This window comes from Cupressus sempervirens, chromosome 2, assembly GCF_028749045.1.
Source record: "Cupressus sempervirens isolate cs-2001-9-10 chromosome 2, ASM2874904v1, whole genome shotgun sequence".
NCBI classification, from domain to species: domain Eukaryota; kingdom Viridiplantae; phylum Streptophyta; class Pinopsida; order Cupressales; family Cupressaceae; genus Cupressus; species Cupressus sempervirens.
In genome coordinates this window covers 365,346,875-365,360,000 of record NC_143119.1, presented here as the reverse complement: position 1 = coordinate 365,360,000, position 13,126 = coordinate 365,346,875, and positions in this window count along the sequence as shown.

Here is a 13,126-nt window from a genome sequence, read left to right as displayed (position 1 = left end):
GTTCTTTTACAAACATATTGGGACTAGTTGAATTCCAAGGACCATTGGAACTTACTAAACACACACAAACTCTTTACTAACCCTTAATAACTCAAAAATCCAAAAATAAGGGGGTACCCTACACCAATGTTATATCCATGTATTTAAAAGAAGTCCTCTACTTCCTTTGTATTAGGAGTGAGAGCTCTTCTAATGCAAACTCATGTTAAAAAACTAATAAAATAAAGCTATTTACATACAAAATGACTCTCTAAATGGTGCTAAGTAGGTCTCCACCCTTTTTTTATATCAATTAATGGATGCATGATCCATTACATGACTTAAAATAATAAAAGAAGAATAAGATAAGAAGATAGAAGTCATGAGATGATTTGGGATTCATTGAGAGCTCTAAAAATGGAAGCTCGGCCTTCTCTAGGTGTCTCTAGGAGTTGAACTATCGTCAAAATGAATTTTCAATGCATGGAATTCTCTAAAATAATAACTGATAGTTAACTCTTGATGTACTGCTTCTTCTTCAAAATTACCCACACACATCTTGATTTGGCGTACCTTGAAAAGGTGCACCTCTAAAAAGTGCACCTTTAGAGAGAATTAATTCACCAAATTTTCAAATTGTGTACCTACACACCTTCAAAGAAGTGCACAAGGTGCTCAATTCAGCCAAAAATCAAAGTTCCTAGTTTTGAAAATGGTTTCTAGTGTTTTCTCAAACTAGGTTTGGAAGCACTCTAGTGTACCTATTTTTCTCTTTTTGATGATTTAGGCCCATTTCTAGTCTAACATTGTTATAGAATTGGACTCCTTCTATTTCTTCTAAAATCTCAAGGCCCTTGTGTGTTGAATATGTACATGCAATACCATGGTAATTTTTTGTACTATGGATGATGAGGATGCCATGATGACCTATATAAAAGATAAATATCATTATACTAGTACTAAGGGGTAAAAATGATGCTAATTGACCATACCTAACTTGAACTACAAATTCTCCACTCCCTAAGGCAACTTGGGTGATACCCTATTCCAAGAAATGAGCTTCTATGAGCCAAAAAAGAGGTGTCCCATTTTTGAAGTCAAAAATGGGGTGTGTGTTGTGGAACCATAACAAATAGCCTCCAAAAAAAAAATGACAAAGAAATTTCTTTATTAGGAATCAATTTTTGAACTTGTATCAAGTTTGCAATTTGATTCCAGATGTCATTGGTGGCTTTTAAGAACTAAATAAACTTAAACTTTTCAATTTTCACAATCAGTGTGTGTTCAATGTCTTTATTCCCTTAACGCTCCTAAGTGCCAACTACCACAAGTGTGAAACAACATAGAAACAATCTTTCGCTATCTAGTGAGAGTTTCAAAAATTCCCATCAATAAATTCCAATCATGATATGACCAAATGTGAGCAACCATTTAGAGGGCTCTTAATGAATCATTAGTTACTAGTTTTTTTGTATTTCTAGTGATTGATTTGTCAATTTCATGGAGCTCATGTATTTCCACTTTATTCTTCCTTGAAACTTTTGTTTTTTTGAAGTAAGCCAATGATTATATTGTGCTAGCTCCCATTGATCACCTTATTTTGGTTCATACCAAGTTCTAGAGTCCTATTTCATGACACTATTTTTTTAAAGAATTTTTTAAAAATAAATCTCCTGACAACAATTAAAATTTCTTATGGACCTTTTCCAATCTGATGGCTCCTACATTCCTCTTTTAATAAACTTTGGGAAACTCACATTGCAATAAGTGATTTTGATAACTTTCTTGGGAAATCCTATGTTCAAACTAGAAAGCTTTGGACTATTCATCAGCCACTATCCACCTAGGTTGAAAGCAACCTAGATGGCCAATTCTTTAAATTTGTAAAGTGTTGAGAGTGATCAATCTAAAATTTGATTTTAAGGTTTAAAGTCCTCTTTACCTATGAGCAACATCTATATTTAGTTTGTACAAGAAAAAAAGTTATCCAAATGCTTTGATAAAGAAACACCTCTTTCAAAAATCAAGACTAGTTGGGGTGGACCACATGTTGGGAACAACCGCAACAAAACATAGTGACTCCCTAACTCAAAGACTAAAAGAAAAAGAAGCAAAAAGACACAAAAAACCCCAAAAAAATAGACTTGATACAAAGAAAACTAACACCTAACTAAAAATAATATTAAAAAACAAAACTTATATATAGAAAATCTTGAATAATAAGAACATGGGGTATTTACCAGTAGATTTCTCATTATGTGAAATAGTACTAACCTGACCCATGCGGTTCTAAAAAATATTGACTTGTTTGTATACTCAGAAAAATAAAATTTGGGCAATCTTGGCTCAAATTCTGGGTACAAATCACACAAAATTAAAATTTGTGGTAGCTCTTCATGGATATGATTGACCCACAAATAACTTTTCTTACCTTTAGAATCATATTTAAACTAAAAATTCTCAAATAGAGAGGGATGATGGAATGATATCACCTGATCTAGCAAGTTCCCCACCAGACTACACTCACACATTGTGATTTCTCCTTCTAGTGAACTTATCTCATAGTACACAACTCCATGTGCACATGAAAAAACTAGTGTCAATGATGTGATATAGCTATCAGAACAAGACCCAAAAGATAGAACATTGTGTTTGTGGTCCTTATTATCACCATCATCGGCCTTAAACCATGAATTGTCACCTTTAGGCTCCTTGGGACTAGAAAACTCAATCATAAGCCTTCCTTTCAAATTGTATTGTTCATTAATATCATTAATCAAGGTTTTTTCTCCCTCATATCCCAAAGAGGCATGTTCAAAATCATACTAACCCTCCATTGTGATCTACTAGGATAACAAGAAATCAAGATAACTTACTTCTGAATGGAACCCAAATGGATGAATCCTACATGAATTTTTTATTGAATAATATGATATATGTATAGAATACCCACAAATAGACATTTCCTTAGTCAAACTTGAGACCAAATTAAGCACTCTATCAATCTCATTTGATGACATATCTCATTCTGAGTGAGGTACCTCATCATTATCCAATAGGGAATCAATATTAGAGTAGAAATCATTGATACCTTCTTCTTGATGACTTCTTGATTCAAAAATCTTAGAAACCTCAGAATATTCTACATTTTCATCATTTTTTGTAACATTGAGAATTTTTGCAATTCCATGGAGTTTTGACACTTAATTTTCTTTTGCATCCTCAAAATTTATTGGGATATCCACACTTATTGCAACATCAAAACTTGAAACAATTTCATTAATTTTGACAATTTCAATAGGATGATCTATTTGTGCTAACACATTAGATACTGCATCTTGGAAACTAGCACATGCCAACTCTGAATGAATCCTTTGATGGAGGTGACAATAGTTAGGAAGAAAAAGGATGTTTGGATTCTTATCTTCCCCAAGATAATTCAAATTTATTTTTACATTATCCATAAAACCTTTAAAACCTCATCCTTTACATGTAATTCCTTCTAAACTATCAGGGTAATGTTGGTTGGAGCCTCATAATGCATTGGAGTGTTAAAAACCTACATGTTTGGAGGAGCAGGATGTAACAATAAAGACACATCATCTATTAGAGATTCTTCTCTACTTTTCAAACTTTGTGTGTTCATATTATTGTTGCAATAAATATGTATCCTAGAGTGTCCATACTCTTTCTCTTCATTAAATGGGAATACAAAATCCTCTTCATCATCTTCATCATTTTGTTCTCCTATATATTTATCATATGATTCAAACACCATTGCATGAAACTGCACAACTTTTTCCTCTATAATTTGGGGAGGCTAATCTAAAACATCATTGTACCCATAGCCATTCTCACTTGGACTCATACCTATAATACCATTATTCTTATTGTTGATGTTATCATAGGGGCCATAATTTCTACTCTGATTTTGAGAATAAATGTTTTTGGCAGCAAGTTGTCTTGGATAATTGCCTTGATTTCTTGAGGAATTCAACTTTATTCTAATAAAAGAGACATCATCTTCTTCATGGCCTTAAACTCACTAGCCATATTTTTCTCAAGTTTAGCAAGTGGAGAAGTCTTTTTCTCAAAGAATACAGTCTTTTGGGGCTCATACCTTGAATATGTAATTGTTAACATTGGAGCACTAGTAACATGTTGTAGTTAAGCTGCTAGATTTAACAAGGGCATTTGATTGGGGCTAGTAGATGCTCCTAGCAGAAATGATGGCATGCTTGCTATATTATTCAAAGTGAAGGAAGACACAAAGTTCCTTCCATGATGAGTATCTACGTGCTTAATTTAACAGCCTCTTTGAAGACCTTTTCAATAGTATCAATGTCTTTGGGTGGGAGCCTTCTTAGAAAAATAGAAGTAAATGGATCCATTGTTCCCAAATAGATTTAGATGACAACCTCTTGTGACACAATATAAGGAAACTCCATTCTTTGATACATCCTATAGAAGTGATGATTAATCTATGAAATCGCCTCGTGGGGATCGCTTTTAATTGAGATCAACTAATGATGTAGGATAGATGGATCAATATAGACATTGTAGTGTGCCGAAAAATTTCTCTCAAAAGAGTTTCAATCCCTTATTGATGCTGGTAGCAGATTGAGATACCAATTAAATATCATTTCCCTCAAAGTGTAAGGGAAAAAGAAATAGACCAAGCACATATTCTAATTCTAGTTTCAATTACAAATTTCCTTGAAAATTTTAATATGATATTTTATTGTTCATGATTCTCCATATATGAACTATGGAGAAAACTTTTTAAGGATTTTTGCAAGTCATGTAATGGCCCAGTTAGATTCAAAGGTGAACTTTAGGCAATGAAGAAAGTCATGGTGCAAAATAATGAGAATGTTTGAAGTAGAATGTAGAGTGGATGATAATGATGGAATTTGTAATGTGAATGGGTTGAGCCTAAGTACCCCTTTATCATTATGACACTTGTAAAAATGACTATGTCCCAATAACTCATGTCCTTTGGGTGAAGACTTTAAAGCTTACTGAAATGGAGATGGTGGGTCTGAATATTCCAATTTGTGTTTACTCTGAAAAGTGCACCTCCAAAAAGTACACCTTAAAAAAGTGCACCTCAAAAAATGCACCTCCAAAAAAAGTGGAGCTTTTGATAGTGATAGACTTGCAATGTCTAAACTTCCAAAAATTGCAGAATTTTCAAACAACAACTTGGGTTTTTGAGAAAAATGGTTTCATGCACGATGCTTAACAGAAGAAATTCTTTCAAATCTCTCTCTTGGAAAGCTGATCAATGACCAACTCCAAGGTTATGGATGGTTATTTTTCAACCTACTAGGTAACTCAATTGAAGATAAATGTCATGTTCACAAGGAGGCATTTCTAGTACCTTCCAATCTGCACACCCATTGCTGAAATGTAATCATAAAAGCGATATATTTTTGTATCTTATGTTTTATGATGAATGCATTTTATCAATGAAATTATATGAATTCCTATTTTAACCAAGTGTTTGAAAATTGAATACAAAGATAGAGTAATGAGAGAATAAAATTACTGAAAGGAAAATTCCCAATGAACATAAGCAAAAGTAACAACATGTTTGCAAATAGAATTATCAAAAGGATCTGGTAGGAAACCAATAAAATTAGGAGCAACACTTCCTCAACTCTACTAATGCAATTGTCAATGGGAACTACAATAATAATAGAAAGATATTTCATGTTTCATCAAATTTTGAGGCCACAAAAAGTGCACTCACACAAGACAAAATGCTATGAAAGATCAAAGATGATCCTTTCTCCAATTTGTCACAATAATAGAATTCATTAACATAAGGCAAACACTAGAATTAAAAGATCACACAACTATAACAACACACTAAAACTATCAGCTCCATTATTATTCATGAACATGCATTCACAAAAATAATACCCTCTAACAAGAATAACTACACTCAAGATGAGAGCACCAATATCATATATTATTGCATCAAAATAATGGCCTAGAGTAGATATTACACCCATGTATTTAAAAAAAATCCTCTACTCCCTTTGTGTTAGGAGTGAGATCTCTTCTAATGTAAAATAATGCTAAAAAACTAATAAAATAAAGCTTTTTACATACAAACTGAATCTCTAAATGGTGCTACATAGGTATCCACCCCTGTTGATGCATGAGCCTTTAGATGACTTAAAAAATAAAAGAAGAAGAAGATAAGAAGAAAGAAGTCATGAGATGATCTGGGAGTCACTGTTGGCCTTCTCTAGGTGTCTCTAGGAGTTTAAATACCATCAAAATGTGTTACCAATGCATGGAATTCTATAAATAGAAAATGATAGTTAACTATTGGCACATTGCTTCCTCTTCAAAACTATCAGTGCACATCTTCATTTGGTGCACCTCTGAAAAGTGCACCTTGAAAAAGCATATCTATGAAAAGTGCACCTTAAAAAATTGCACCTTCAAAAAGAAAACCTTTAGAGAGAAAATTCATTCACAAAATCTTTAGATTGTGCACCTGCACACCTTTGCACTTGTGCACCTGCACACCTCCACTATTGTGCACCTTCAGGGAAGTGTGCAAGGTTCCTAGTTTTGAAAATGGTTTCATGGTTATTCTCAGATAGGGTCTGAGAGCAATTTGTGTTGGAAATATAAATGAAGTAACTGAGAGGGGGGTGAATCAGTTACTAAAAAAACAAATCCATAGATCCCTTAGATGCCTTAAATAACTAGTTACTGTTGTTACTTGCTAAACATTCACAAAAATGCTATAACTCGATAGATTAACTTGTTACTTATCTTTAAGCATTCACAATTATTAACATGCATGCAAAAGTAAATAACATGAACACATGAGACACCAGATTTAATGTGGAAACCCAATATGGGAAAAACCACCAAGTAACTAGCTACCAATTTTCACTCTTATGAAGTGAACCCTGTTAGGAGCCAACCCTATTAAAGGTTACAAAACACACTTTTAGGTGTGACCAGGTTAGAGGATTTAATCACCCTATTAGGAGTGGCCTTGTTAGAGGTCTTTAGAACAATTTAGTAGAACTGCCTACCTTGTTAGAGGATTTACAAAATGGTTGTTAAACCAAATCTATCAAGAGATTTTGGAATCACTACTACAATGGATAGAAAGTAATAATGAAATGACCTGAATAAGATGCAACTAAATTTGTTGATTATAGATCTCTATTCTACACCATTAGATCCTCCTTGATCAAATATAGCTTTGTTGCTCCTTAATGATCTCTGGTCATCCTTCAAATTTTATTCATGCAATAATTAGTCCTCCTCCACATTCATATCACATCAAATTCACACACTTAAAATTCACAACTTGATCTCTCATATATACCATTCAGATTATCAAGTTAGCTCAATTACAAGTTACAATCACCTATAATCATTACCATAGTCAGCTAGAAATAATACTTAAAAAAATTAAGCATTAAATCATAAATTAACAAATTTCTTTACTGGAAAACCTTGCTCAATAAACACTGCTTTAGAAATAGTTTCCTGTGTTAACCATCTCAACTTGGTTAACACTACAAATTCTATGAAATCCTTTGGCTACCAAGTGAACTCAGTAAGAACAAAATTTCCTTCGCTGACCATGAGAGATCGGTAAGAACTATTTTTTGCCACATTTTCCTTTGATGACTGAGTAATCTTGGTAGACATTAAGTTTCCTTTGCTAACCTTCAAAGCTTGGTAACAACTATCTACATAGGATAAAGTCTGAGAACGCTCAGTAGACACTGTAAATCTTCTTGCAAACCAACTGAGCTTAGTAAGAGTTAACAGATGACTTGTATGACATTTGTGTAACATCAAAGACAACACACAATTGGATAATTGTATCCAACACTTTTGTGTACTTACTTTTCTCTCTTTTATGATTTAGGCCCATATATAATATAACATTGTTATAGACTTCAAGTCCTTCTGCTTCTTCCATCTAAAATCTCAAGGTGTAGATATGTTGAATATGCACATGCGATACCATAACAATTTTTCATGCTACAAATGATGAGGATGCCATGATGACTTACACAAAAGATAAACATCAGCATACTGGTACTAGAGGGTTAAAATGACACTAATTGACCTGATCTAGCCTAAACTACAAAATTTCCACTCCCTAAGACACCTTGAAAGATACCTAATTTTGAGGAATGAGCTTCTATGAGCCAAAAAAAGGGGGGTCCTAATTTTTGAAGTAAAAAATGAGGTATATATTGTGGAACCACAACAAATATGTATATATTTATAGAAATATATGCAAGCAACTTGCACCTATAATTCATATTGCTTTAGAAATTAAAGCTTATTTAGATTAGATTTATTTCATTACATTCTAGGAGATTGTTTATTTGATTTTCTAGAAGTTTTTCTACATTTTTGTTATACTTCAATTGAAATATGAAATGGGTTAGTTGATCACTTTTTGCTATCACTATCAAAGAATGACTTGGACACAATGCAAGAATTTTCATGTGTGCTGCATCTAGAAATATTGCATATAATGCATGGTATAAATGATGTAACTACATACTTAGAAAAATTGAGGTTCTCTACATCAATTACTCAACCAAAAAGAGAACGTGGGTTTTGGGGCAATACATTTTGTTAATGATGGATCTAAAAAAGGTTAAACATACCAATTACAATATGTTCAAAAAAAAAAAACCAAAATTATTTACATTTCAACAATAACTTTGAAAAATATACTCGTAGTATTCTCTTCCACGAATAAAGCCCTATTGGTGATTACTATGAGCCACTCATATGTAGAAAATGTTACATACCTCACAATCTACATCATGAATTTATCTATCAAACTTTAGTTCAACAATACAAAGCTATTAGCAATAAATTGCATATAAAATGCAAATTCAATGTATCATGAAAAATACAATCCCAACAAAAAATTATGGTGATAGCCTCTTCCACTTGATTTCATCTTTAATGGATGTGGAATTCGATATACAATCTTTAAGAGTATACATTGCATAATCAATCTGCAATATAAGACAAATTAATAATAGAAATCTAAATCATTACATACATGATTACTTAACAATAAGTATGTTACAAATAATATCGTGTGTTACAAATGGGGAACATTGTATTATCAAAATGGCATTGCCTCATTCACAACGTAGAATCAAAGGAGGCCAATTTTATTTTTTATGGACCTTATCAATTATATTTTAATGAAATACAAGGAAATAGAATCCCCAAGGGAGATGTCCTAGCCCCTAGCTAATAACCACATAGAAGAATATAAACAATAACACATAGATTTAAATCCAAAATAACACCAACTCTCATAATACTAGATATGATTTACATCCAACATGCATTTTTAAGGCCTTCTAAGTTATGGCCAAATACATCAGCAATTACAATAGTATTTCTGCAAGACCTTGCAAGATCCAAACTCTAGGTATCCCAAATCCACAATCTAGTAGAAACTCCTAGAAGAATCTAATCCTATGCTCATAAGCCACCAAGCAACCTTGTTTTTTCCCAAGCCCACACTTATCTACTATCTCTATTGAACTTCTCTCCTCTTAGCTACTCCCTCCTAAACTCAATGAATAATGACTCAAGACATGACAATACCCTATACTTATACTAAACCAAGCCACAAGTTGGCCTAGAAAGTTAGATTAAATAAACCCTTACATTGAATAAACTCTCAATCCATAGGTTGGTTTGGCAACATACATTAAATACATGAAATAACTAAATAATTAGGAAATGCCCCAAGTTTAAAATGTATAACTAACTCGTATGAAAACATAAAAGGATGTGACATTAGGCATAGGTCCATGTGCCATCGAACTATCCAAATCCAAGAGCGCGCACACCAACTCCCTTAGATCAAAGCTTGCAAGAACAATTTTCAAGGTTTATCGTGGAAAAATAGGAACACACTACTAGCAATCACCAAAATGAATCTAACTCCAAAATGATTAATCCAAAATTTATGCACACTTAGGAAAAGGTTCCCTAATATGCCTCAAAAACATCCCTAACCATGTGAACCATAGGTCCAAAAATCTAAGCTCAATGCTCCTACATACAAGATTGTTGACTACCCTATGATTCTCCTATATTAGATACACCATGCATGAAGAAAATATGTTTTCAATAACTAGAAGAAAATATTTAGAGTTCAACACATAAATCCCAAACTAGTTCTTCACATACACGTCTTTCAAGTTATCAACTTTTACACTCTTGCTTTTGTTCCACTTCTGCAATTCCTTCCCTGCAACTATCTGTTAGAGTAAATAATAATTATTTTCCCTTTTACTTAAATTTACTTAGATAAATGCATTTAGCTATTAGTTTTCATCTAAGAGTTGTTTACAACACAGGTGTTTGTTCCTACTTAGTCATACTTATCTTCTCACCTACATAGAGGATAACCCACCTTTTGTGGATGTATGCTTAGTTGTCAACCTTATCTCCTAGCTCTTTCTAGCTTGTTCTACAAGCTTCTTAGAGGCCTTTATAAATAGGCTCTCCCATTGCATTTTTGTACAACAATTTCATTTCTCATTTTTGCAATATATTTTCTCACTTTGTTGAGTTGCTCCAAGCTCTTGTTCCTTCCTTCTTTGATTTCTCTTCAGCGGGTTATTTGCATGTAGGTGATCTTGGTGCACTATGAAGTTGGCTTTCATCAACTTCTACATGGTATCAGAGCCTCCATGTTTCTTCTTGGCTTGAAGGTGTTTTGAAGCCATGATTTGGAGACACAAACCTTGGTTTGTTTGTGATTTTTTTCTTCAATCAGGAGGAAATACATTTTTTCGATGCAATTTTTTTCCAAAAAAGTGTAAATTTACCTACCTTTTTTTGGAGTGGCATGGATTTTGGCCCCCAGAATTTTTTAAATTATTCATAGGTGCCATGATTTCACCATCCACAGCTTTCCATAGCCTCTCAAACTACAACCTTCATTTCCCCAACAACCTCTTCCCTCGTACCACACCCATGGCACCTATTTTCACTCGATGACACCAGTGACACCACCCTGTTTATCCACCACCACCACAAAGTAGAACCCACTTGCCACCTAGCCACCACTACTCAGATTGACATCATCATCTCAGCATCCAACATTAGCATCCTACCAGTTGGATTTTTTTCAATGACAAGCTATTGACGGTAGTATGGCTGTCAATTTTTTTGTCATGTCTGTAATTTTCTAGTGAGCCTATCTTTTGGAGTAGCAGTTATTTTTTGGCCATAACTTAAGCATAGATAGGTCATTTTTCAATCCAAAAGAAGCACTAGAAAGCTGATTTAGAGATAGAGACAATGGCATTTATTTCATCTCATTATAAGTTCATTTGAGCTCCCATTTTTGGTGTTGAAGTAGACGCTTCAATTTCCTTCTTCTATGCATCTAGAATCTAGGTTCTTTTCTTAGTTTCCGTGCTCTCTATAGTTATTTCTTTGGTACTTGAGGGATATCTTTATTAGTTTTTGGGGGAGGGCATTTTATTTTCTATAATTTACTTCAGAATGAGACCCTTCTACTTCTATCTTCTTCTCTTAATGTTGGATCCTTCTATGACTTGGCTCACACTACACAAATATCACACCTAGAAAGCACAAATTATTAGGCTTCTCATTTCATGAGGCCTATGGCCATTTCTAGATGAGAACCAACCTATTCTATAGTGCCCCTTTAAGGTTCTTCAACATAGAAACAAAATGGATGAAGCCATGAGACTAATTGCACTAAACATCTCATATAGTCTCCTATTTCACTTGGATGGTTTGACCACTCCTAAAGCTATTTGGACCAAGTTTCACAACTTGTTTGGCACAATTAATGAATTTTGGGCATTGTAGCTTGATGCAGAGTTGACTTCTTTGACACTTGATAGCTCCCCTAGCTTTGAATACTTGACATGCTAATCACCATAATAAGGAATGAATTAAAACTAACATCATCTAAACATGATAAACAACATCCCAATGAAAGTATAAACCACAAGGAAGCATACTCTATAAACCGAAGTACCAAGTGAACACATCCAACAACAGTCGCACTAGGATACAAGACCATCTCTGTACATCGGTCCCTAGCAATGGTGAAGGTAGCTACTCCTCCCAACCATGTGGCACCCATAGGTCCACACCCACCATGCTAATGGAGATAAAGATCCAACCACAAACACACAAAACAACATCCATGGCTAACACACGCGCCAAGCAGTATGATGACTGAACCCAAGACATAGACAAAGCATAAATTGCAAGTCCTTGTCAGACATCTCAATGGGCTACTATGTAGGGGCTAACATCATGGAGAGTCACTTGGCATCAAAAAGCCCAAGTTCAGATCATGCAGATTCAACATCCCTCAACGAAATGGCTCGACACAAGCATTTTATTATCTTTAGTTTTATTACCACCCAATATTTTCTTTAGTTATCTTAATTAAAGCTCCCTCTACCATACCTATGGCATCATGATCGCCAAACTACGAGATAGAAGCCCCCTCCATATGCTACCCTACCCTATCCATGCTCATCCAATGATGAGTGCTCGTAGGCATGCAAGCTCCCAACCTAACCCCAATGAGCACAACTTCCAAAAGTACCACAAAAGATTGGGCCCCATAGGTCACCTGACAGATGTACTCATGTGTGGCGCACCACCATCATGAAGATCAACACAAGGTCTGGATGAGAACACAAACATAAAGTCAATCAATTGAAAATAAAATTTGGGATGACGGATGCTACATGTATCCCAATGCAACATAAGGTGCAAAAGTGGTCTGACGAATATCCAAATAGATCATCCAAGTCCACAACCCACATTATGCCAAGAAAACATGAGAAAATAGGATGGCACACAAAACGAAGCAAAAACCCCAAATTTTGGAAAAGTTCCAAAATTAAAACCCATTTGGCCTTTGGGTGCAAAAGCCCTAAAAATAAAAAAAAATTGAAATCAGACACCATATGCAAAAATAGCCAGCATAATGGCTCAAATTCCCAAACCCTCATTTCAAAAATAGGGAAAATGTTCATACCTGACCAACTGGGCAAAACAAGAAAACAAAAATAGAGGGGAACACTAGTTCTTAGCCTCCTAA